The sequence below is a fragment of the Ursus maritimus genome, unplaced genomic scaffold (genome assembly GCF_017311325.1).
Source record: "Ursus maritimus isolate PB19 unplaced genomic scaffold, ASM1731132v1 scaffold_9, whole genome shotgun sequence".
Lineage (NCBI taxonomy): Eukaryota > Metazoa > Chordata > Mammalia > Carnivora > Ursidae > Ursus > Ursus maritimus.
This window is the reverse complement of record NW_024427107.1, coordinates 60461478-60485817: the sequence shown is the minus strand read 5'-3', so window position 1 is coordinate 60485817 and position 24340 is coordinate 60461478. Positions and strand designations below refer to the sequence as shown.

General features: G+C 40.1%; 1 long non-coding RNA gene across 2 annotated transcripts in view; it reads right to left on the bottom strand.

Moving 5' to 3' along the window:
• LOC103661585 overlaps window positions 1-24340 on the bottom strand; it is a 129910-nt gene that overhangs the window by 22671 nt on the left and 82899 nt on the right. For both annotated transcript variants that reach the window (XR_005833756.1, XR_568185.2), the window contains exon 3: window positions 7550-7634. This is a non-coding gene — a long non-coding RNA (uncharacterized LOC103661585). The remainder of the gene's footprint in view (window positions 1-7549; window positions 7635-24340) is intronic.

The window sequence follows — 24340 nt, the reverse complement described above, 5'->3', positions numbered from 1 at the left end:
TATATATATATATTTTTTAACTATGTATATTTTAACTCTCTCTATTTCAATAGAATATTACATATTCCAATATGCAAAATCTTAGTGGATAATCTTAAGCAGAAACACAACTATAAAATATACAACTTCAAGGAGTTTTTTTCACCTAGTCTCTGTGGCCTCAACTTTATGATCCAGTATGAACCAGAGGATTTTTCTTTTCTGACTGTCCCTTCTCTCCAATAATGGTGACTATCCTATGACTGCCCCTTTCCTTAAGGCTGCCCTTTGATATTCTGTCCTCAGCCCTGCGCTCTCTCACTTCTAGTCTTTTGCTCTTCTAAACTGCCTCTTTCACAACATGGCAAATGGCATCCATCAAGAGAGCAAATATGACGTGGTCGCTCCTGTGCATAAAACTAATGGGTTCCTGATCACCTACAAACTAAAATCCAAGCCCCTGAGAATGACTCTGTGTGCACTGGTTAAAATCATCAACAGAGGGTAATTTATATTTGTAGAATAAAAAAGGAAAAAAATAACCCTCAAAGATCAAATTACTCATCCCAAGAAGTTAGAGGTGCAAATAAAGGCTAAACAAGAAAAAGGAAAAAAAAATGCAAGTAAAAATTAATGGGAATGAAAACATACAGTCAAGACAATAAACAACCCAAAGGTTAGTTCTTTGAAAAGACTAATTAAACTGATAAACCTCTAGTGAAACTAATCAAGGAAAAAAGAGAAAGAAAAGGCACAAATAACTACTCACAGGGATGAAAGCGGACAATCATTACCCGTTCAGACATTCAAAATATAATGAGGACATTATAGGGTTGCCAGAAAAATATAGGATGTGGTTAAATCTGAATTTCAGATAAACAACAGATAGTTTTTTAGTATAAGCATGTTTCAAATATGGTTTATCTGAAATAGATCAGAATAATTTTATATCCTTAAAGAAATTGAAACCATAATTAAAAATGTTTCCACACCAACTCAGAAAGACTCCAGGTCTAGTTGGAATCATTGAGAATTATATCAAACATTTAAGCAAGAAATTACACCAATCTTACATAAAAATCTAACAAAAAACAGAAAAGCAAGCAAACACTTCCCAATTCATTTTATGCAACCGGCATAAACTTGATAACAAACCAGAGAGAACATTACAGTAAAAATAAACAAATCTGGTCACTTTACTTATTAAAGTAGTACAAAAGAAATATGAACCATAAGGATTATACAACACAACAAAGCTGGGTTTATTGTAGCAACGGGAGGTTAGTTTAACATTTTGAGAATCAGATGATGTTACTTACACATTAATAGGAAGAATGATATGATTTTATCACATGTAGAAAAAAAGTATGTGGTAAAACTCCTGTTTGCACAAGGATGTTTTGCCTGTACCTAATACAGACCACAGTATGAATGGCTGGTTCCTAGTGTGTATAAAGTGATCTGAAGTATATGCAGTAAATAAATTAGCAATTTCAGACTAGTTCCAGGAGAAAATAATTTCAAGCAAATAAAAATGCAAAATTGGACACAGTTTCACTGTGATGTGTGTAAATTCTTTGGGGAGCTAGACTTACATTCCTGGAATCCTAAGAATATGATAAGACAGGAATGTTTTGGTTCAGGCCACATGAGGCAAAGGTCTCTAAAAAGGTGACACTTTGTCTGCTCTGCAATTAGCAGGGTGGTTATAAACCTCTGTCCCATGTCAGTGACATGAAAAGAAAAGCCCCATGCAAATAAGGAGAATAGTAAATTAGGTCTGGTTCTACCTAATGGTGGTGGTGGTGGAGAGGTTCAGGAGAAATGTTGAGGAACTCACAAATGTAAGATCAGAGGTTTAGTTTCGGGTTATAAATAAGGAAGCACAGTATAGAGGTCTGCCTTAATCAGCACAAAGAAACAAAATATTCTAACGTCCATGTTGCCATGGCTGCTATCCCTCGTGGCCTTTTTTGCATGGGAGGAAATCCGGAAACTAGAAGAAAGCTCCTTCCCCGGGTATGGTGGCTTTTGCAGATTGGCTTGGGTTCCTGGAAAGTAAGGCAGTTTTTTGGCTTAACTGCTCTTGGTGGACCCTGACCCCACTGAGGGTGTCAGATAAATAAACAAGAAACTCAACATATGTCTTTATGTATAAAGAAAGGGGTTCTTCTACATTATTAATACCATACTGTACATTCAACCTTTTATTTAGAATTTTTTCGTTTAATTTTATATTATGAGAATTCTTTCCCTTGAGGCCAGAGTCCTATTACGGTTTTCCTGATGCCTGGCATTTGAATAAAAGCAAGTTCAACATTAAAAACAATGTTAAAAGCTTAAATATATGGACACAAGGTTGAAATGAGTTGAAAACTCTTAAGGAACATTAAGTCCAGTTGAATAAGATAAAGTTGAAAAGCACTGGGTAGGGCGTGGTGGCTTACATGCCAGAGTTTAAACTTTAATCTCTGAAAACAACACTCCCAGTTCAAAAGCTTCAATGGTCCCACGTTGCCTCTTGAAAATGCTTTCCAACTTCTGTTAATCACAACCCAGGAATTACACAAGGTGACTGAGGATCTCAGTAATGGTTGGGGTGGGTAGGGAGGGAACGTATGTAAGTTAATGACAAGACTGTTGAAATAGTATTTCTGACTGTTTATTCCTACTCCAGAGAGAACAGCTATATATTCATCTCTCTCTCTCTCTCTCTTTTTTTAAGATTTTATATATTTATTTGTCAGAGAGGAAGAGAGAGAGCCCAAGCAGGGAGAAGCAGGCTCCGCAATGAGCAAGGAACCCAATGGGGAACTCAATCCCAGGACCCTGGGATCATGACCTGAGCCAAAGGCAGATGCCTCACCAACTCAGCCACCCCGGAGTCCCTATATTTGTCTCTTTTTAATATATTAAAATTTGCATAGCATGTTTCATTGGACAAAAAGCAATTCACTTACTTGGTTTGAAACCATTGACCGTTCAGTGCTACTCTATCTACTGCATGTTAGTAACAGGGAATGAGACACAAAGACGACATTTAGTAAACAATTGCAATGGTGGAAAGGTGCAGGAATAGCAACTTGATCACAGATGGAGTGACTGACCTGCCTAGATGCTCACCAGTCCTGTTCTCTCCTCCCTGTCACATAGGAAGACTCTATTACCCTGCCTTTTCTGCTCTTAGCTGGACTTGGCCAACTGGATGCAGATGGAAGTGATATGTGCTATTTCCAGGCCTGTTCATAAAATATTTTGCCTCATCTTCAGCATTCTCTGATCTTCTGTATCTCCTTCACCATCTGTTAGCTGAATGGTAGCCAGAGCAACTCTGAACCTGGCAGAGGTAGCAACCTGATACAGGCTCAAGATGGTGGTTCCCAGGGTCTCCACCACCAAGGGCTGCCATCAGTCAGGAACTTCCATATTGGACTTTGTGCTAGCAAGCTGCAAATGTTAACTGCGCTAAACCACAGAGATTGCGCAGTCTCAATGTTACTATAACATAGCCCACTATGACCTATAAATTCGGTGAAAGACCAGCCTGTTCGGCCTAGCATATTTGGCATCAAAGGATCATTTTTAACATTTTGATGGGGTGCCAGGGTGGCTAAGTCAGTTAAGTGCCCTATTCTTGATTTTGGCTCAGGTCATGAGATTGAGGTCTGAGTGGGGCTCTGTGTTGGGTGTGGAGCCTGCGTAAGATTCTCTCTCTCCCTCTGCCCCTCACCCTCCCATTCTCTCTCTCTCTCAAAAAAATTTTTTAAAAAACCATTGAGTAATACTTATCACAGGAAATGAAAAAAAGTCAGAAAATAGAAACAATGAATTTTTATTTAATAAGAATTTTATATATCTTAAGTTTTTTAAAAAAAGATATACTTATGTATTCAAGAGAGAGAGAGAGCACGAGCACGAGCGTGCACAAGGGGGAGGGGCGGAGGAAGAGGGAGAGAGAATCTCAAGCACTGAGATTGGAACCCAACACAGGGCTCGATCTCAGGACCCCCAGATCACAACCTGAACTGAAACCAAGAGTCAGGTGCTTAACTGACTACACCACTCAGATGTCCCTTAAGTTTTTTAATAGAAAATAAATTAAATATGACAACATAAGGAAAAAAGGTAATAGGTTACTTAATTGCATTGCTGTATTTTTTAAAGGGGAAAATTTATACCTACATATTGATCGATTGTAGTAATGAACAACAAAATTATAGTTTTTCTAACTTTAACATTCTACAAACTTATCCATGATTTTGTCAAAATTAATTTTCTTTACATATTTCTGTTCAGTAGACAATATACACTTTTTTTTGGGTCAATCTGTGTTCTCTAGTTGATGGACAGTTGATGGAAGAATACCTTTTACATTAATTTTAATGTCATAAAATCTCTTTCATTACAGAATTTCTTTTCCTTCAGTGCCCGCAGTTCTTGGTCATGCCACTTGGAAGAATGAAGAGGTAGATGAGAGGAAGAGTGGTGGGCAGCAAAGCCAAGTTTATTGAGCGCTAGTAAAGTTTATTGAGTAATAGTACAAAGCTCCCAAAGAGGGAGGGGACCCAAGAGGGTTGCCGATTTGGCATTTAAATCTAGAGGTTTTTATGGGCTTGTTGGCAGGCTGTTTTAATCAGATTAACCCTCTATGCACCTGTCATCCAAAGAGATTTTTGTCATCTATCTATCATGTGGGAAAGGGTGGAAGGCTCCTTCTAGGGTGATGTAAAATCCTTTTAAGGGTGGTTTCCTTTTTAGGATGGGGGCTCCTTGTCTCTTCCTGCCTTTCTTCCAACTACCCTTCATTACTTTCACATGAAAGAATAGATATACAAACAGCTAAGACAATCTTTTAAGTGTAAGCCTAGCAAAGTTCCATAAAAGTCTCATTTCATAATAAATTCCAGAAACGGCATACTGTCCGTGTCTTTGTTTCTTTCATATCAATTCTGGTTCCTTCTGCATGTTTTCACAGTCAAAAAAGTTCCACAAAACACTTTCACCAGAAATTCATCTTAAACTTCTGTTACATTTAGTAAAAACTAAGTTTTTTCTTCTTATTTAGAACGAGTCCCAGATCTTGATGAAAATGATCAGGATATTCAAACATTCCCTTGTTATTTCTCCAACAATGTAAGACCAGTATCTTGTGTTATTTTTCTGGGTATTTTTCTTCTAATTTGATTCCTTTTCCTATGTAAATGTTCAATTCCTTACGTTTTGCATATTTAATAGCCTTTCCCCTATTTTTGTGCATCAGTCTTCAAGAAACAAGTTTGAAGCTTGCTGTTTTCACTACATCATTAAACTGATCCTGGCTGTTTGCAAATATTTTGAGGTCTTTGGCACACACACCAGAAAAAAATATTCAGAAAAGAAAAATCACGTACTGATATCTTTATTTCCAATGTACCATTCAAAAGTAAGAATATATAATACCACAGGAATTGGAAATATAAACTACACCAGAGGCAAGCTGGAAAGAGTCTGAACAATTATGAACTTCTTCTGGAAATGAACTTGGTAGCCAAGTCCACAGTGTGTTGGAGGCCTACGGCATAGCTGGGAGTTCTCTGAATTCGCTACCATATAGAATTTTTTTAAAAGATTTTATTTATTTATTTGAGAGAGAGATAGCGAGAGAGGGCACGAGTGGGTAGGAGAAGGAGAAGCAAGCTCCTGGCTGAGCTCCCTGCAGGGAGCCCCGAGCAGGGATGGATCCCATGACCCTGGAATGTGGCCTGAGCCCAAGGCAGACTCTTAACCCAACTGAACCACCCAGGTGTCCCTGGAATGTTTATTTAAGAGATGAATTAACTGTGCTAATTTAAAGCATACATATATGTTATTGAAACTCAGCTGCCAGCATGGCAAATATTTAGAAATTAGACCAGAAAAAGATTTTTTTTCCCCACTGGAAGTGCTTAAGAATTTCTGGGCATGGTGATAATTTAAAAGCAGACCAAACTGTCAGTTTCATTATGTCTTTAAATTCTCTACAAGTAATGCACCCCCTGATTGTGCGTACCCCAGGTGGACTGAACACCCAACCCCTGCTCAAATACAGATGCGTGATCATGTAAGTATCCGCATACTGGAATGGAAAATAAGCGAACCCTCGTCAGATACAGCAAGCGCGATAGAATCAGATTGCGGCGAATGCCTCTCTCGATGTGTTTATGCTTAGATCTGTAAAGTTTTCCATCATGATGATGTGGATAGAGTTTTATCACCCTGTATTCCAGGATCTCCTTAAAAAGTTGAGTGAGAAACAGTAGTCCTAGTTTCAATAGTTTCTGGGGAAAAGAAACATTTGCAGAAATTCCTGACCTGTGCAGTCCATTTCCACGGGATTCAAGGCTTCTCCCTAACAACAGATTGCGGCAATTTCCTTAAACAGAGCCCTGTTCCCACACATTTCTAGTGAGATGCACTCAAAAAACCAAACCCAGCATCAACAGATAAAATGTGCCTTTTGCTCAGACACAGAAACCACATTGCGGGTGGAGAAATAGGAATGTCTTTTTAATGCCAAATAACCCCTGCACCTGTCTGAAAGCCGGCACACCTTCTCCAAAAAGCAAGGCAACCACTTAACTTTAGTGGTAAAGAAGAGAGGCCAAACCCAGCTGAGTTGCAGTGGCAGAAATACAGGAAAACATAACGAAACAGAAGCTGGAATGACAGCAACATATGTAATGTCCCTTTTTGCTGGAGAAAAATCCTTATTTTTCCTACAAAGCATTCCTTTGGATCAGGTCTATGGAAGAAAGAAAAGTTCTAAGATTTCTAATTTCACTTCTGAGTTTCTTCTATTTTCCCCTACCCTGTCTAGCCACCCAGAGCTCAGTTAATCCTCCTGAAAATAAAATACTTTTGCAATTGTGCCCAGCCTTTTTCTCTTAGCCATTATGTTTTCACGCCAGCTCCTCAACCATGATTATATTGATCCATGTATCAGTGAAACAAAGCCCGGAATAAGCCCACAACCTTGGGATGTTCACCTCATACCTCATTTTGACAGATTTATTTAAGGAGGGTTTTTTGTTGTTGTTGTTGCTGTTCCTGGGTTTATTGGTTTTTTGCTTTGTTTTGTTTTTTACTCAGTTTTGTGTCCTTTTTCCAATTAAAAATATCTCTAGATTCAAGGCCAAATTCATATATTTATGTAGTGGATTCCCTGGAATTAGTCTCCATACAAGTTACCCCTCCCACCCGTCCACAGAGTTCATGAGACCCCCCCTCTGTGAACAGGACAAATTCCTGGTGTTCTAAAACTTTGCTTAATGCCAAGGTGCAGTGTAATGTGACTGCCATCTGCTGGCGTGGAGTTGACATTACAATATGGACCACGGCGCACTCCAAGGCAAAATAATCAGGTAACACTTGTTTGAAAAACAAAAGCTTTCTCTGAAGAAATGAAAAACAAGTTTCTTCATAAACCTTGCCCATCTTCAACACCAAAAAATAAATTTTTACACTGTAAAAGCTGAAGAACAGTAGAAAATTCGTTTATGGCAGGTTTCCAAGCGCTAAATATAGTGAAGAAATGGGGTTATCAGCTACTAACCTCTTCATCATGGTAGAATCCATTCCCCGAAACCTGGAGGGCAAACCTCATCGACTCTGGCAATCAGGTCCTCCCCCGTGAAGCCCTTTAGAGGAAAAGATTTTGTTTCTTAGAACCCAAATGAGTGAAACATAAGCACTGGCGTTTGGGGGAGGGAGAGAATCCCCCCCCCCATTCTAAAAGCCATTCTCCAATGTTTAAGAATAAGAATCATGCTTCAGAAATGTTTACACAAGCTCACCCTTGAAATCAGAGTCAGCCACTTTTGCTCAGGCCTGACTCTTTCTTTCCAGCCCTTCAGGATTTGTGAAAGTGCACAATTTGGCAATGAAAGCCAAATTCCTATCGCTGACTCCAGTGGGCGTCGCCACGTATTTCCATGTCAAAGAACGGAAACTTGTACAATTGTGAATAGACAACCACAGGGAAGAACTTCCCGGAGAGAACACCCCTGATGGTGGAATAAAACTTAACTTCTTGAAAGGACCTTATTCTTCACAGAAACAACACAACCAACACTGAAGGCACTGTCTGCTGCTCATCAGCATATATTTATTTCTTTGGGAAAGGCCATGGGAACAGAAACAAATTGCAAATTTTATAAAACTAGAATGATGTAATAAATAGTGTATTTTTATACTCATATAAATATGATTTAGCCATCCCCAAAGTCTGTTTCTCCCCACCCCCCCCAGCCTTCCCCATCTTAGAAAATGCCAAACATTGGCTTAGCGGCTTGACCCTCAAATGCAGGGAGCCATCTTTGTGAGCTCTGAGCCCTCACTCCCCACATCCGATCCATCTCCAGGTGTTGGCAGCCCTGCCTCAGAACCCAAGTCTGTTGACATTTCTCCATATCCACAGTGCCCAGCTGAGTCCAGCCTGCAACACCAATCACACACTAACTGGACCCTATTTCCGCTCTTCAATTCTCAGCAGTGCGGCTAGAATGCTCTTCTGAAATCTAAACCTCTAGGGGTGACCCAGGAATAAAACCCACACTGCACACCACGATTTACAAGCCCTTCCATGGCTTTGTTTCTACATACTCTTTATTCTCTTTGTCTTCTTCTCTTGCCCCATTCACTATACTCCAGCCATTCTGGCTTTCCTTCTGCTCTTGGAACTTTCTATACTTGCTCCCACTTAAAAGTTTGGATTTGCTTTTCTTCTGCAGCGTGCCAGATTTCCACATGGTCAGCTCCTTCCTTTCACTCAGGTCTCCCATTTCAGCTCTCCTTCCCTGACCACCGCGTCAAAATCACACCCTCCCCTTGTTGTATCTGCTTCATATCACTTACCATTTTCAACAATTACCTTGTTCTTTTTTTTCTCCTTTGAAAAAATCATCACTTTGATTCTATTATTGGAAGGTAAATCCAGGCAAACAGGGACCTTGCTATCTTGTTTGACATGTATCCCTAGGACCTAGATCAGACCTGGCATACGTTGAATACTTGATAAATGAATGAATGAATGTGTGTACATACCATGCATCTCATTACACTTGCTTGTAACAGAGTTTTCTCTTAGAAGGGAGAATAACTGGCTAATGTTAAAACTGACATTAAAACCGAAAATAGGTTTTGATATGTGTTTAGAGATGGCGCTGAGCTCTGCATGAGGAAGGAGGGTACTGGATATCCCAGAAGTAATGTCCCCATTCTCTGTTGCCTCCAAGCATCTAGTCCTACCTGCCTGGCTGCATCCTCATTCAGAAGAAACATAAAAGCCTTGAACTGAACTAGATAGCCCCCTTCTTCAAAGGCAACTTAGTAAATACAGATTGTTACCCTGGTTCTCCCATTAAACAGCCCCCCCCAAATGGCTTAAGAAAAATCCTTCCAATCACATTCATTATTTCTCTGACAAGAATTCTGCTAGATTCTATTTTCTCCATGTAATTATCTTCCCTGAGCTGTTTTAGCAACCTGTATTAGTCACCGTTAGATCAGAGAAGTGCAGCCACTAGGAGATTTATATAATAAGGGATTTATTAGAGGGATTTGATCTTAGATGATTGTGGGTTAAAGCATCTACTGAGCTACGACTTCTTGGCAAGGGAAGTCAGCTGGTCTGGAGTCTGGAATGGGAAAGGGATATGAAGTGGGTAAAGCAAGCTCAAAAGAAACCCTGTAGGAATGGACTGGAACCAAGGAGGATGGACAAGAATCCGTATCAGACTCTCACCGTCTCTGAGCCTCCAACCTTGAGGATGGGAATAAGGTGAAGGAGAAGCTGGTGCCCTTTGTCATGGGGCTAAATCACTAACTGACGCAGGGGTCAGAAAAACTGAGAGAGGGAGTCTGGGCGATGTCAACAAGGTTTGTCCACGGGTGAATGACAACACTGATGAGCTGTGCCAGCCCTTCATGCCGGGCACTGACCTCCTGGGCATGAAAGGGATATTGCTGCTGCTTTGCTTCCACCTCCCAAATCTTGCGCAGAAGTCTTTTGTGACTCACCTCAGCCTGGAGCTACGCGCAGAAGGGAAGGGCGGGGGTTCTAGCTCCAGATTGGCCAAACTGACACATTAAATCTACCAGACACCCTTACGACTTGGTACCCCAGGAAAATTCTTGGCTGGCATATTTATGAACCCAGCTACTGGTTAGAAGAAGTTTTGTGGTGTCAGGATATCAAGGAGAGACACAAGAGAACATCAGTACTGGAATGAGCGGAGAGTCATCCCCAAGGACCCTCCCATTTTACAAATGAGTAAAATGAAAGATCCACGAAGGGATAGAAGAAACTTGCCCAGGGGCAATGCAAGAAAGCGGTTTACCTGTCTGCTAATCCATCGTATGTGAACCGAGAAAGGCATAGGAAGCTGCAGAAATTCCCAGGTGGGCCTGCCCCTAATCTAACACACGCAGGCCGCCTTGAAGGCTGCATGGGTGAACATGTAATTAACTATGACGTCGGTATTCTTTCTCATTTAAAAAAAAAAATCATTGCATAACCTCTGTTCGTAATTTTTATTTTGGCATTCACGGTTTCTTTAAACATTATACCTTTTATGATAATGGGCCATCAGCGAATTCATCTGACAATCAAGTACAGACATTTGAATTTTTCTTTAAAATTACCTCTTCAGTTAATACCTCTTCAGTTCTTCTTTTCAATTATTTCTCATTTGTGAGGCCCCTGTGTAAAAGGCTTGGCTAAATACAACCAAGACACAAGTCATATTAAAGTTGATATTCTAAACGTCAGCCCTAAGAAAAGCGGTAGAGTGCCTAACATTAAGAACACAGTCTTTGGATTCATTTAGTCTCAACTTCAAGTAGAAGCCCTACCACTTGCCAGCCAATGGGCCTACACCAAGTTTCCCAAACTCACAGAGATGGTTTCCTTTTCCTTACATTATAAATCAGAGTGTTGTTAGGATTAAATGAGATAATTCATATATAGATATATATAACATTTACTACAGCGCCAGGAGAATAGAAAGAGCACTAAAATAGAAACCGTAAATCACCACCATTGTTGTTGTTATGATTGGCACTATTAGTAAGGGTGTTATAATAATTAACACTAATAAAATTATTATTAATTAGTATTGTTGATAGTAATTAATCATTAAGAATATGTTGGACCTGAAGAACCAAATGTGGTACAAAACAACTTTTAGAAATTTTCCTATAATAATTCATGTGATTCCTTTAAAAGGTCATATTAATGAAATTAGGGTTTAATATAAAAAGAACCTGATGTTATCACCATATGCCCTGGAGTCCATTAGATTTCCCAATGTAAGAATTGTTACACGAGTCTCAAGCCTAGGTTTCCGGATGAGAAATGCTAAGTGTATGAAATTCAGTGTATATTTTTGCCAACATCCTTTCTCTAGCTGTTTATCTTCTTTCCATCACTCAGGTTCCTCTTCAAAGCTAAGAAATGTGCATGAAAACAAGACTCTGCCTATCCAACATCTTCAACGGATGCGGCCACAGCTCAAGGCGCTCTCTATAGGGCCCTTTATGCAGGAACAATTTATTCTGAAGCTATTGGGTCCCACCATGGACACTCAACACCTTTTTTTCACTCTACAAATAAAGCTGCACGGATATTTGTTTTGAAAGCATTTCATTCAGGGCTCTACAAATTGCCTAATTCAGGAGGGTTTCCAAGCTTCCGTCATGTCCTCATTCAGTGTCATGCAGGTTGTTGACAAACATGAGATCACTTGAATTCAACTTCAGATAATTCATCTTTCTCCTATTTCAGTTGCTACCTTGACTCCTGTCCTCTATTCACAATCCTTGCTTTAGCTCCATACTTAGACTTGAAAAATCAAAGATTTATTTCTTTTCCATAGTATATGTCTATTGCAAGTTGCCAGGAGGGTTCTGCTCATCCTAGAATTCAGGGTCCCAAGTCGATAGAGCAGGCGCCATATTGCCTACTGCTAGATGCTGTGCCAGCAGAGAGAGAGCTCTGCAGTGTTTTGCTTCAGCAGTTAAATGCCTGACCCCCTGGCCCACAGTGGCATGCATGGCTTCTTCTCAGAATTCACTGGCCAGAACGGTCACATGGCCCCATCTAAACACAACAGCGCTTGGAAATACTACTTAACTAGAAGGGAATAAACTGAGAATACTTGGGCCTGATGACTACACATAGAAATTCTATTTTATTCCAAACAGCAATAGTTTTATTTGAAAAACCATAACTTTGAGAAGGTTGTTTACTTACTTCCTGTGGAAAGTTCTGGTCGTAAGTCACAGGATATAAACACTGTGTTAAAGGATTTCAAATTCAGGTAAGTATGTAGCATATTGAGTAAAACCCCCAAATGCAAGTAAATTTCAGTCTAGGAGGGTTTCTAATAGGAAACTGCCATAGTATTCTAGAAAGCACCCTCACACGGACACTTACATACGCACCCTCCCCCTCCCACAGAGATGAAAATGAAGACAACCCAGAGTATCAGACCTAAGAGTCCTGCAAAGAACCAGACCTATAGTTTTGAACAATATGCCTCCATGATACTGTGTCTTTATTTGCAAAAACTGGATTTGACCATTTCACCTAATTTAGGGATGAGAATTCCAATTATTAGTCTTAGAGCATACGCGCTCATGAAAATGATAAAAATCTAAATCCGCACTAACCAGTAGCCAGTAGCCACAAATATAACTCTACACTTACCCTTAAATAAATTAAAATTATATTACATTAAATTAAAAATTCAGTTCCCCAGTTATACTAGCCACATTTCGAGTACTTGATGGGCATGTGTACTTAGTGGCTATTGTATTGGAACAGCACAGATATCGAACATTTCCATCATTGCAGAAAGTTTCACTGGACAGGTCTTTTTGTTTCTGGAAATAGCTGAATGCTCCCCATTTCCTAAAGCCATACTTTCAGAAGAGTAAGCCGACCTCCAAGATCTTAAAGAAATAAATAGAAAGTCCTGGCTAGAATGCCCTAACAGTCTGTCTCTAGGGTTGGAACAAAAATAGCTGGTTTTGCTTTGATTTCTCTCCTTGGTTTGATATACCTTGCACCTCAGTTGCACAGGGTACCTACAGCAATACAAAAAACAGTTCAAATTCAAGATTATCCGAAAAGGAAAGCAGGATATCAGAAACCCTATTGACTTGTCTCATTTCTACTATCCCTGTACTTCATAGCTCCAGGATAAAATTTAGCCTAAAAAAGAAATTGGTATAAAATTTGCTTGGCTTTTTTATTTTTTGTTTTTTTTTCTGTGAAAATATTATAGAAAGTCTAGGTCAAGAATCATAAGTAATACATGATAATTTATTTTGATTTTCTGTTGACTCACTCAAATGCCTCCTTCCCTGAAATTAAGAACATTTTACACCACTCAATAAAAATAAAGAGGTGGATAGTGTGGGTTGTGAGGACCAAGAGTTGATGATGAAGAAGCACCCATTCTGCTCTTCCTCACATATGATAGTCACATAATCTGTGCATTGTTCCTCAAGACTGGCATATTTGATGAGCAAAATGATGATGACCATGGCCCCTGAAAACATGATTTGGCAACTGGTCAGGCTTCAGGTCTTGTTGCTTTGTTTTGGGAATGGAATATATAAATACTACCAAATAAACAAGATGCATTTGCTGCGCCCCCAGCTCCTCTTTGTTGAACCCCTCTATGATGCTCTCAGATTCTGTTTAACCAGGCTCCTCTTCCCCATTTACACAGCGACTGTTACATCACAAAGGAAAGCCTATTTTTCACTGCCTCATCTAAGTTTGCCAAGTAACAGGACTGAAGATCTAATTATAAATGGCTTAAGTGCCCTATCTGATTTGAACAGCCAGAGTATGAGCAAGAGTAAAAATTAAAACATTTCTCAGGATGAGTTTTATTGAACCATGATGTATTTTAGGCCAAGATATATTCATTCTCTGCAACCTACTTATATTCAGCAAGATTTCACCTTTCTTTGCAATTGGGGAAAAAAAAGGAGAATTTTAATTTAGAAAATGACATATGCTCTGCCTTTTTGCAGCCCAACTCCTCAAATTTTAAAGACAAGAAGAACTTTAAGAAATACTCATGAAGGGGTGGCCCGGGTGGCTCAGTTGGTTGAGTGACCAACTCTTGGTTTCAGCTCAGCTCATGATCTCATGGGTCATGATCTCATGGGTCGTGAGATCGAGCCTCGTGTTGGACTCCGCACTCAGTGGGGAGTCTGCTTTGAAGATGCTCTCCCTCTGTCCCTCCCCCAGCTTGCGTGCACATGCATTCTCTCTCTAAAATAAATAAATAAATCTTAAAAAAAAGAAATACTCATGAAATTTGAAGTATACATGTCCACTATGTACTGTGAAAAATTTTACCATTGACTATAAAGTTGTAGTTTATCAGGAATTATTGGTATGAATATTTATATTGTACAAGCATCTGCAGTGACCAGCACTAAGTCCATTTCTAAAGGACTGAAACTTTAACATGATGGTTGGAACTCTGGCCTTAGAGTCAGCCTAAGATTAAAATATTAGCAACATTGCTTTGTTACTGTGACTTGGGAAAAATTATCTTCTCTCTCCAGCTCTTTCTTTCTCACTTATAAGATGCAGAAAGTAATATGTCAAGGTGGTTGTAAGGATTAGAAGTAATGGATGTAAAGTGCGTGCCATGGCAGGTGGTCAATGGATGTTAGCTGTTGTCACCATTCATGTTATTGCTGCTGTAGTCCATGAGCAAGACAGTGCCACGGTGCTTCAGGATGTAAATATGCTCATGGAAGATGCAGTGACATCATCAACCCCAGCAAGTGACAACATTTTTGGCTGATCATTAGAGCCCTGAAGAAATAAATGACTGATGCCCTATATGGTTGGACTTAGTGACAAGCAGACCACTGTCACATGAAAAGCCACCCCTAACCTCCATATGCATGCACAATGTAGGAAATTCTTCCCTTCGAGAGAGATTATCACTGTAGAGGCTTTTTGTTGTTTGCTGTTGTGGTGGTTATTGCCTTTAAAGCCCTGGATTTGAAATCTGGAAACCAAAGGTTGAATTCCAGCTCTGTCATTAACAAGTTGTGTGCCCTTAGCTACTAAGTCTCTTGGCCTCACTGAATCTCAATTTCCTTGGCTATAAAAATGGAGGTTGTTTTGAGCAATATGATACTTGGACTTTTGAAAATGCTTTGCAAACCGTAAATGCTAATTATGATATGCCTTAAGAACAAGTCACCAGGAGATGCAATGCAACTATGGTACCAAGTATGCAACTATGCAACCAGTATCCTGGGATTTCATTGTTTCATCATATTAGCCTGCTCTCCCTCCCTTCCTTCCTTCCTTCTTTCCTTCCTTCCTTCCCTCCTTCCTTCCTTCCTTCCTTCCTTCCTTCCTTCCTTCCTTCCTTCCTTCCTTCCTTCACAAATATTTCCTGAATGCCTACTATGTGCCAGATGCAGCTCCAGGGGCTGGGAATGCAACAGATGAAGTCCCTCTCTTCCTGAAACCCATATTCTAGGTCAGGAGACAAACAATAGCCAGGTCAATAAATATATGCTCTAATCCCAGGAAATATGGAGTCTCTCAGAACCTAAGTCAATCCTCAACCTCAGCAACATAACATGGCCGACACTTTACAGAGCGCTGGGTCTGCCACACTCCTTAAGATAATTTTTCTTTCTTTTTTTAAGATTTTTTTTGGAGGAGGGCAGCGCCTGGGTGGCTCAGTTGGTTAAGCCTCCGACTCTTGGTTTTGGCTTAGATCATGATCTCCCCATTTTGAGATTGAGCCCCACCTCCAGCTCTGTGCTCAGTGTGGAGTCTGCTTCAGATTCTCTCTCTCCCTTTGCCTCTGCCCCACCCCCTGCTCATGTAGGTGTGCTCTCTCCCTCTCAAAATAAATAAATAAATGGAATTTTTAAGTTTTTTTTTTTTTTTTTAAGAGAGTGTGCATGCATGTGAGAAGGCAGGGAGGGGCAGAGGGAGAGGGAGATAATCTTAAGCAGACTTCACACCTGAGTGGGGAGTGGGAGGTGGGCTCAATTTCATAATGGGGAGATCATGATTTAAGCCAAAAATCAAGAGTTGGATGCTGAACTGACTGAGCCATCTAGACACCCTAGTTAAGATACTTTTTCAACTGAGTTCAATTCACAGATTCCAGGTTTATGTAGAGGGGGGCACAATTTAACCCACTACAAATGATATACTTTTTAAAAATGAGGACAACTTCTCATAGGTCAGATTCTGGTATCAGGAGTAGCACCAAGTCTATTCCTATATTTTACTTTTACTGACACACAGAATGAAAAGTTTATTCTGTGCCGGTGAATTCTAAAGGGAAGAATAGTATGTTCTAAAACATGCTAGTATTCTTTTTTTTTTTTCTTAAAGATTTTTTATTCATTTATTCGACAGAGACAGCCAGCGAGAAAGGGAACACAAGCAGGGGGAGTGGGAGGGGAAGAAGCAGGCTCATAGCGGAGGAGCCTGACGTGGGGCTCGATCCCACAACGCCGGGATCACGCCCTGAGCCGAAGGCAAACGCTTAACCGCTGTGCCACCCAGGCGCCCCACATGCTAGTATTCTTGAAGAAGAATGCTCCAAAATGGCTAACCTGGACTCAGGAAGTCCAGTTCCTTTTTTTTTTTTTTTTAAAGAAATTGAAGATACTAATTTCTATGCTCACTTCGAAGCATTCTGCCGTTTCACTAGTCCAATTTAAAACAGTTTGAGAATGATTATATTCTTACTTTCATATAAAATCACCTATTAGCAACAGATGCATGGAACAAGTTTGTACAGTGTAAATGTTTAATAGTTAATAAGCAACAACTATCACAAGTGTGTATTTACATTCTAAGACAAGATACCTACCAGTCCAGTGACTACTAGACAGACAACATTCATCAACACAACTCTCAAATTGGCAAATGCAATCCATAAGAAAATGGAACATCATGCATTCACGCATCAGATGGTCTTGTCTCAACTCTCTGACGTTCTGTGTATGAATACACACTGTTACATCAAAATGAAAACTGCACGTGTGTATATACTGGTGTGTATATATCAGTATTTTCTTTCTGACCTATTTATAATGAGTATTAAAGAGAAAAATATGGCTTATCTCTAAAGTAATAGCATACTTTAAAACAGGTTGAAAAATGCTGATTTGGGGAAATCCCAAATGGAGCCGCCATCAGAACAGCCATTAAGAATGTGCCTCAGTGGACAGACATAAGATCCCCAAAGTTAGCCTAAGGGCATCAGAAAAGGCTGGAAGTTCGACAGAGCTGTGTACTCTACTTAGCCCAGGATGCATCCAAAAAGAACTGGAAGGTACCAGATGAGTCTTTCCAACTCTTCCACTATTTCCCAACATAAAACCTTCCCCTCTAGTGAGGCAGGTTTGTAATGTGCTCATTCTTAAGTTGTTACACCTCTTCCCACCCCTATTCAAACCAAAACTTATTTTCCTTATTTCTCTGTATTGCATTCTTACTCAATTTTCATTTATCTCTCCAATGTGAAGAATTTCCTGAGCACCCAAGTCCCACAGGAGAGTTACCTAAAGGGCAACTTTTTTATATTGTTGCTTATATCATTTGGGTTTCCATTTTGTGTAACCTTGATTCCCCAACAAGAGTGCAAGCTCCTCATACGTGTAAACCAAGTCTTACAGCTTTACAGACATACCAAACAACAGTTCTTTACACATAGTAGTAACTAAAATTATATGTAAAATTAATTTAAAAAATTAATATGTTAGTTACTCTTTATTGAGATATCTAGAAATAATAAACAGTGCAGGAGTGAGGTGAAAGAATGAATGCAACTTCCCAAGGCTGTTGTCTACAAACAGAGAGTAATTTATGAACCATGCAACTTACAGCCGTTACTCACCAATATCTTTCAGCAATAAGCAAGTCTCCTTCAAGAAGAGCTTGTGTTTTTGCTTCTGTGTGTGTGAACTCACAGGACATCAGCCTATGGACTTCATATAATTGAAAATAATGCTACCAAGTAAGTTTCTATGTCAGATAAGTTAAAACAATTTTATTCCCATCTTCAACTACTGTTTGCCAACCAGACAGATGTTGGGAATTTAGGGTGAGAAGAGCCTGCATTACAAAGCCAAGTTCTGGGGGCGCCTGGGTGGCTCAGTCGTTAAGTGTTTGCCTTCAGCTCAGGGTGTGGTCCCAGACTCCTGGGATCGAGCCCCGCATCGAGCTCCTCCACTGGGAGCCTGCTTCTTCCTCTCCCACTCCCCCTGCTTGTGTTCCCTCTCTCGCTGGCTGTGTTTCTCTCTCTCAAATAAATAAATAAAATCTTTGAAAACAAAAACAAAACAAAACAAAAAAAACAAAGTCGTGTTCCACCCTAAGACAATATATCATTATTCCATCTCATCTCAGAAAAGGTCCTTTCCTTGCTCCTATAAGAAGCCACATCTTAAACCTGATAATGGCAAGTTTGTGGCATCATTTTTACCGCCCTCACCTTCTAAAACCTTGGTCATCACCGTAAGTGATCACACCATCTTTCTTTTCTTTTTCTTTTTTTTTTTTAAGATTTTATTTTTATTTATTTGACACACAGAGAGAGAAAGCACAAGCAGGGGGAGCAGCAGAGGAAGAGGGAGAAGCAGGCTCCCCACTGAGCAGGGAGCTCAACGTGGAGCTCGATCCCAGGACCCTGGAATCGTGACTGAGCCAAAGGCAGATGCTTAAACGACTGAGCCCCCAGGGGCCCCTCACACCACTCCTTATTAAGTGTGTGTTTGTCTCAGAATCTGTCATTCCCAATCAAACAGATGGATCATACAAGATGCATCCTCATTTCCATTCCTAGGTCGACACCTCTCTCAACCTGTGTATTGTCCCTTCCAGTTTTTCATTCTCATCAAATCATGACCATTTGGCCATAGTTAGCTGGTGTTTCGCCTCAATTCCTTTGCTTAAAGTCTACCTTGATTATGCTGCTTGTTCTCCACCTCAGGATCTAAAGAAAAATATAACCCTTTCTGATGGTCATCTTTCTTTCGGTATTTCAGAAGCAGTATAGTGTAAACCTACACCCCTAACTCCTTTCATCTGCAGGGCTTTCCCTCCTTTTTTCCTTCCCAAGGTTGTTATGTGCCACAGTCCTGGACCAAAAGAGGGCAGTTGGCGAAAGGAGATAAGAAAGGGGAAATGACAACCAAATTCCTTAGAAAGTTCTAAAAGTTACTTTTATGCAAAATACCTCCAATTCTAACACACTCTTAACATTTAATAGTGCTTATCTTCCTGGGTGCAGAAGAAGGAACCACCCTGACAGGTTGTTCTGTTCCCCCGCTTTGTCTTTTTTTAAATTTGTTTGTTTGGGGGTTTTTGTCATTGTTTTTTTGTTTTTAGAGAGAGGGAAGGGAAGGGCAGAGGGAGAGAGAGAATTTTAAACATGCTCCATACCCAGTGTAGAGCCTGATGCAGAGCTCGATCTCACAACCCTGGGATCATGAGTTGAGCCAAAAGCAAGAGTTGGGCGCTTAACCAACTGAACCACCCAGGCGCCCTGCCCTCCCATTTGTTTTGATGGAAAGGTCGAGCCAACTCTCCAACTTGGAGATTTAGTAATTTGCTCACATGCATATGATCTTTCTTCTCTGAATCTAATATAATGAAACAAATGATTCCTCCTTGAAGTAAAAATAAAAAAGCAGTGACAAATAGAAGTATTATGTTAAAGAGGAGAGCTTTTAAGAAAGTTTGTTAATTAAAAGAAGAGGCAGAACAACCAAAGATAACACACAACTCACAAAGGAAGAAACAATGGCCAATAAGATATAATATTTTCAACTCAAGAAATGTGAGTATAAACCACCATTAATTTTTTGTGTTGCCTATGACTTTGCCAACGTTGAAAAATACTGACAGTTGCTAGTGCATGAGTGTGCAGACATGCCACTCTGATGTACTGCTGATGCTGGAAGTTTCTTTGGTACACACTTCCTGAAAAGCAATTTCGCAATAGGTGCCGCATTCCTCTGGGTGCAATTGGAAGAGAAGGCACCTGTACTGAGGCTTAGACCACACCTAGGATTCTGTGGCAGTGTAGATCAGAAAGGCTCTTTTCAGGAAACCAGAAGTATAGGACCATAAAGGAGTCACCACTGATAATCCCAGTTCCCTGAAACACAGAAATAGGTAGTTCTCAGGAAGATACCTTGAGACTGACGACTTCCCTTAGGGTGTCTGAAAGTCATAGGCAAAACTCCACTGCTGGTTTAGAGAATGGCTTCTCCTTCATGTGAATGTCTCTCATTGGTAGATTCTAGACAAAGCCCTAAGCCAAGAGAATCTGGGAAATATGCTTTCTGGGCTTTAAGCCCCTATGTTACATAGTTGAACTTAGAAAGGTAAGGATAGGTGGTATCTAGCATTTATGATTAAATATTTTAGATGTTTCCATCATTGACTCAGTGATTCCTCCTCTAGGAATTTATACTGAATTAATCAATCTGACTACATGATGCATATGCAAATCCATTCATCATGGCATTATTTATAATAGAGAAACAATGGTAACTACCTAAACATCTGTCAAGAGAGGATTAGTTAAATTAATGATAGTACATTCACACAGCAGAACCGCCATGTGGGAGACGTTACCAGAGCTAATTTCTGATTCTCCTCATCTTCCCGAGGCACATAGAGGCTACATGTCCTAGGCAGACACATCTTTCCATTCTCTAGAATGTCCCAGAGTTCCACATTACAAAGGGCACCCAAGGTGGCTAGCCTGGGGTTGGATCTGTCCCTTTTCAGCCATTCTTACATCCTGAGGTGAAAATGTCATAACAGGTGTGTGTGGATTTAAAGAGAGGTTATCCTCAAATCACAGTAATGGTTTTTAAATTGAGATCATGGACCTTCCGCGGCTCCTCAAGGTAGCTCAGGAACACTCGAGACATTGGGAGGATGCTGATTGGGAAGGGCTTCAAGCCAAATCCCACTTACACCAAAGCATCTACAATTATGTCTGTTTTGCACATTGACAGTCCACATGTCGTAATAGTTGAGCGTGGTAATTTGCCGAAAATTTAATATAATAGTATTACCTATTTCAAAACTAAATTAGGCTGTGTTTTTTTCTCAGCTAATCTATTATAAAGGAACCAAAAATTTATTAGTCACATATCTTAGGAGAGTGGCCAGGCCCTATTTGCTAGGTCTATACTCCCTAATCCTCCAGATTGTTGGGGGTACAGGTGGGGAAGGGCCTTTTACTATCCCTTTCTCCATGCCCCCAAACAAGATCCAAGAACAGGAGATTGTCCTAATGATACCTCCTGCAGAGACATCCGCAGTTCAAAATTCTAGGCAATGCTGAAACTACGTGGAATCACCAAGGAGAGAGATGGAAGCTTTATGTCTTGGAGATTGATAAGCGAAGCTCCCAGGCTCCTGCAAGATATTGAATCTACTGGACTTGAATACAATAAATAAGGTAGAAGTGCTTCTCAAAGCACAGTCCCTCTGAGGCAACCCAGTCCTCATCAGGGGCTGGCAATGTGGGTGCTTATCAAGACTTGGTGTGAAGCACATGGCCTCAGAAACCTCAGCAAAGATGCTTTGTGGTTGAGATGGGAAAAAAAGGAAGTGAAGTGGGTAGAAACCATCCTCCCCTGATGGATCATGGTGCCATGTGGGGATGATGGGATCATGGTGGGGATCCAGGGCAGCATTAACCACTGTGGAGGGATGACTGGGGCCATATTAGTCCCAGAGCCTTATCAAACACAAGAGAGCCAGAGAAAGCAGGAAAAAGGGTAGATTTCTATCAATATTGGCAAGAAGAGCTTGGGAGAAAGATCTGATTTGGTTTAAACAAATATGTAAATATGACATTATCTGTATCCTAAGCATCATGTAATTAAGAGTGCTATTTTCGTAAGACTTTGGAAAAATGATTTTAATGCTTAAAAAAAAAAGTTAGAAAAGCACTATTGTTGGGCCTTACCACTCCTTCTGACCACACTACTCTTTAACTACTTCAAGGAAGGATTCCACTGAAAGAATCCTTAGTTCTTATGGGTTCACACACCTGGGCAACATACACATGACTTTGTTAACGTCTGACAGCAGATACCACGATGCTCATGCCAAGCCTCTAGAATGGAAGAGAGAGGAAAGCCCAGAGCAGAGCAAGATCAGAGTAGCAGCATCCACAAGGATACTGAATATCATGCCACAAGGATAGCTGAGTTCCCGTAAATTGAAGAATACCTTCTTTCTATCTTTCATCTCACTCCCATTAAGCTTGCCTTGGACCCTCAGTCTTTTCAAAATGGTGAAAATACATTGGATCACAGCTGGAAAACACGGTAAACCTTCGATTTTTACCCTCTGATTATTTCCACCCCAGGGGAAGAACTACCATGAAAGTCCTGTTTCTAGTGGCTGAAATTGAGGCCCCGTAGGAATTCAAATAGTCTAAGGAAAATAAACAGCTGAGGGCACAAGTCTAGAGATTAAACTCTCATTACCACTTTTGTCTGAGAGTTCAGAAAGAAATGTGGAACAAAGTTACTGAAGCAGAGCCGGAAGCCACTCTCATTTTGGTACAAGCAACTCTCCCGCTGCCTTTTTCTTTTCCTTTCCTTTCTTTTTTTTTTTTTTTTTTCTGTGCAATTTATCATGAAAGCATGGCTTCTATTCGAGGGCAGAGGGGAAGGTAGAAGTCAATTTTATCCAACTCTTTTGAAAAGAGTATCATGGGTGACTACGGGATTTAAAACAAAAGGGAAAAAAAATCACATCTTACACTAGGAAAAATAATACTCAATAGCATAAAGGAGATAAGTACCACTACTTTTGGTTTAGAATTAATGAGGACTCAGGGCAACCTGAAAAACTTTCTTTTTAGAAAACTGAATGGTATATTAAGTGACTCTCTGAAGGACAAAACCGAGGTGGGCACCCCTTCTCTTGCAGGGTGGGCACTAGGAAAGGTGGTCTTCTTTGATTGTTTCCCTCTTTTGAATGACTTATCTACACCTGTGATCTAGCTTCCTGGGCAATAGGGTAGAGGTCTGGAAGTTAGAAGATGGATCATTTGGGAGAAAATACGTCAGGTTAGATACTCATCTCACACATGCATCAAAATGAAATCCAAGTGGAATTAAAGAATGAAATGTAAAAAAAAGCAAGACCCAGAGAAAATAGATCATGTAGGGAATAGTGGTAGAGAAAGAGTTTATAAGCATAAAAGCAGAAAGTACAAAGAAGCATTTTAATAGAATTTGTCACATAAATATCTATGAAACATTGTAAATAAAATCATGGATAACTAACAGAAAATACTTGCAATGCTTAAGATACACAAAAGATTAGTATTTATGATATATAATTAGTTCTTACACCTCAATAAGAGAAACCTCCAGTGAAAAAAATAGACAGAGGACTTAAAGAGTCAACTCTGAGAAATACGAATTGTCAATAAGCATATGAACAAAACATCCATTGCATATATACTTCGAAAAGTATCGAAATAACAAATACTATTCTCACCAGATGGCAAAGTTGTTTCTTTAAATGACAAACTCCATGCTGATGAAGATTTTGAAAAAGAGGTAATGACAAGTAAATGTGGAGGAAAGTAAACCTGAAGAATTTATAGTCTAACAGAAGACTAGTTGGGAGATTGGGGAAAACGGGCCCCGCCCGGTCATGGGAAGACCAAAGGTGAAACTTTCTGTCTTTGTACCTCCAGCATCATGACCACGCTGCCATTAAGCACAGACTTCTGGGTTCCTGATGTGAACTTTCCTTTAACCACAAGCGTGGTATTGTTGCTTGGGGCCAGATCATGTAGCAGTGGTTGGACCTCACGCACGCCCCACCCTATGGGAAGTATATAATGAGAGCCAGCCTGCAGGCACACCATCTCACATGTCTACTGAAGGGTAGCAGAATATGTAACCCCAAAATATGCCACTTTGGCATATTGATTATTTTGAATTAAAGGCATTAAAAAAAAAAAAACAGCTGGTGCAAGAAGGACACCCTGACCCTCCTTTGTCCTCTTGAAAGCAGGAGATACATCTCCCATGTGAAAGGTGCCCTCCCTATAACAGGAGAAGGGAAGATGCTGTTACCACCAAAGACAGAGAATTCAGGGGCCAAGAAATCTGTATAAACAAACCTTGTTAAACAGACCCTTATCTTTTTAGTTACTTCTTCACCATTTACTATGGTTGTCCCTTGAACAAGGTGAGTTTTAACTACATAGGTCCGCATACATGTGGACGTTCTACAGCACGGTACTATAAACTTGTTTTTTCTTCCTTA